Raw genomic sequence first — 3,533 nt, 5'->3', positions numbered from 1 at the left:
GCAGGAGTGGGAGTGCTTTGAGCGGATCGCAAAGGAAGCTGACGGGGAGGTGGACAGGGCTGAGGTATTATCGTGGTTTATTGGGTACTTGTTTAGCAAAAAAGTATCCGTGTCAGGTTTGGATCGCCGTATGGCGGCCCTGGCTTTTGTCTTTAAGGAGAAAGGTGTTCCTGATGTGACTAAAGTTTTTTCGGTGCGACTGGCGGTTAAAGGGTTTAAAAAGGGCCCCAAGGTGGCGGATTCCAGGCGTCCCGTGTCGTATGGGATGTTGGTGGGTCTCGTGGGCAAGCTGCAAGGTGTTTGTTCATCGTCGTTTGAAGTTTTGCTCTTTCGTTGTGCATTTTCATTGGCCTTTTTCGGTGCATTTCGGATTGGGGAATTAGTGAGCCCCTCAAAGTCCGTTCAGGGTGGGATTCAGGCTGCGGATGTGGTTTGCCGTGGCAATACGGTTAGTATTCTGATTAGGCGTTCCAAGACTGATCAGGGTGGTAAGGGGCTGTATGTGGAGCTCGTGGAGTGTCCAGGCAGCCCGGTTTGTCCGGTTGCCGGTTTGCGTGCCTATGGGGCTGTGAGGCCGGATGGCCCGTCTTCTTTTTTGGTACATGCGGACGGTTCCGCGCTGTCCCGTTTCCAATTTCATTCGGTTTTTAAGCATGTTTTGCGTACGTTGGGTCTGGCTGAGGCTGAATTTGGCACGCACTCCTTTCGCATAGGTGCGGCCACCGAGGCTTCGAGGTGGGGGTTGAGTAGGGACTTAATTAAGAGAATAGGCCGGTGGGAATCCACTAGGTTTAGGTCCTACATTCGCCCTCATTTGCTTTTATAATTGTTTCTGTCGGTTTTGCGGCGGTTTGTTTGTGCTGTGCTATGTTGTTTGTTTTTCTCTTTTACAGACTCCGTCCGCCGGGAAATGTGGATTTTGGGGCACTCGTATGTGTATTGGGCGGCCAGACGGGCGTCGGTTCGGCCTTCTGGGCGGCAGCTGGGTTTCGATAGAGATACGGTTGCTATCAGATGGCTCGGATTCAGAGGTATGCGCTGGGATAGGGTTTCCCGGGAATTGTCTCGGCACGTTCAAGTGCATGGTGTGCCCCATATCGTAGTTTTGCATGTTGGGGGAAATGATCTGTGTTATGTGCCGCTGCGTGAATTGGTGTGTAATATTAAGGCCGATCTTCGGCAATTTTGGGCCGCCTACCCGCGTACGATTTTTGTGTGGTCTCACATTGTCACGAGGAAGGTTTGGAGGGGTGCCAATTCCCGGGAGGGAATCGAGAGGGCCAGGCGGCAAGTTAATAAGACTATCTCACGTTTTGTTGTTTTTCAAGGGGGTCTCGTGGTGAGGCATGTTGATTTGGAGGGCGATTTGTCGGGTCTCTTTCGTTGTGATGGCGTCCACTTATCGGAGGTGGGTTTAGATTTATGGAATCTGGCTATTCAGTCAGGGATAGAGCGGGCCTTGGAGGTTTTGGGGGGCCAGTAACGGTGCAAGGGGTCGCACGTTACAGGCTGTGGCGGTTGGTGTTTACATTTTGGTCATTGTTAATATGTGGTTGGCTGGTTCGGTGCTTGAGACAACTATCTAAGGTATGGTTGTACTCGTGGTGCACATGCCTCAGGGCGGAAGTGCAGAACACTCCCTGGGCGCCTTGCTCAGGTGATACGTTGGGTGACGTGTGGTTGCTGGGCTTTGGACGCCGGCAGCCTCTACAGGTGACGTGGTTTGTTACGCCCTTACCAGCCCTATAGATATACGGTGTTATATGGTTGGCTTGTAGCCAAGAATTTGTGGTTTATAACGTTTAAGAAATATGATAATGAGTGTCACGGTTGGGGATAATACCGGGATTTTGACCGTGGCCAAATTTATCCAAAATCGAACAATAAAGCAATTTTAATTACATACATTGTCTATGTGTCTTATTTGGGGAATGGGGCCGAAGTTGACGATACTAAGGTCATGTCCATATAGTGTATGTATTACCGTCAGAATTATTTTGTGCATGTTCTCTCAATCAGAAAGATTATGTTGTTCTTAACATTGCCAGCAATACACTTTGGCTTGCACCATGTGATAAAGTATGCCCAGAACAGATTTGTTGAAGAGTATTATTTATGGAAATATTGTTCTAATAATATAACAATCAGAATTATTATGCAGATGAACAAAATGTCACTAAACTAATAAATATTTATACACTTCAGTGTATATGTGATTACAGAAAATATGGATAATCGATTTCCTTTAACTGAAATGGACTGGAGGAAACTTAAATAATGTGCATGAAAATTGCCATTAAACTGTAATAAATTACAAAAGGTGATACTTCAAAGAAAATAGATTGTTTTATAGATTTTCATGACCCTGCTGAATCTAAAATTCAAATTTGTAACAAAACAATTTTACTCAATTAAGATTTTTTTAAATGCAGTAACTGACAGCAAGAAATTGTCAGTTAAAATAACAAAACTAGTAATGGTTTGTGACCCATAGCTTTGGAACAGTTAACGTGATACCACGTTTGAACAAATTCACATAAAAAATAACTTTTAACTTACTGTTTCTTGTGTGTTAACTTTTTTTCTGAATTGGACCCCAGGATTCTAGAATTTTCCTTCTCATGTCTTCATATCCCCATGAGTAAGTGTGGCCACAGAAGTAGCCCCATCCTTCTCATAATTCATTACTTAGCAATAGGGCTGCAGCATGCATCCCCATTTGTTACCATTATCCCTTGGTGGTCTAGTGGAGGTCTGCACAGACTAAATCTACTCCTCCCTCATGCTGCATGCAGCCTTAGAAAGTTAAGCCCCAGGATATGAAATATGCATCAGAAGACAGCTAGCAGCTAGCAGCAACAAGAAAGGGCAATAATGTGTGTGTGTACAAATCTTGCACTTCTCCCTCCATTGTTGCTAGCTAGTCGATGAAAGATCTTTGATCAAATCAATTGGTGCTGCCGCCTGTATAGTATCGATACCTGGGTAATATGCATCCTGTGCTTCCTTCTCAGCACACCCCTGGATGGTTATGATATTGAGCAGAATAGATTAATAATATAATTAGATAATAGAACATCTGTGCATTTGCAGCATAAGGCACTACATAATTATCTGGGAGCCATTCTGAGTGGATGCCAGATATATGCTGGATTTTATTTTACGCAGATCTATGAGTGATGCATATTTTAAAAGATAATACATAGTTAAATCTTGTTCGTAACAAGAAAGAATAATAGCTTAACACGCGTATGGCATCAGCACGCACAGACAATTGTTTATTTGATTTTAATTACTTAAATATCTTCATTGGGCGTCCCCTGCTTTCCACTTGTCCTTGCTCATTCCTGCACAACCATTGCTCTGCTCCATTTTTTCCATTATCCTCTACTCCCCTTCATTCCTAAACCATCTCCTGCCCCCTGACTTCACTACTATAAAACCGTCGTTGTTAACCTGTGGGGTATGCTTCCCCTGGGGAGGTTTGGACCAACTCCAGGGGAGGTGTAAGTAGCCTCTCAACTATAAATTGT

The sequence above is a fragment of the Sceloporus occidentalis genome, unplaced genomic scaffold (assembly GCF_023333645.1).
Source record: "Sceloporus occidentalis isolate IW3139 unplaced genomic scaffold, rSceOcc1.0.p SCAF_80, whole genome shotgun sequence".
NCBI classification, from domain to species: domain Eukaryota; kingdom Metazoa; phylum Chordata; class Lepidosauria; order Squamata; family Phrynosomatidae; genus Sceloporus; species Sceloporus occidentalis.
Note: the sequence above shows the minus strand (reverse complement) of the source record.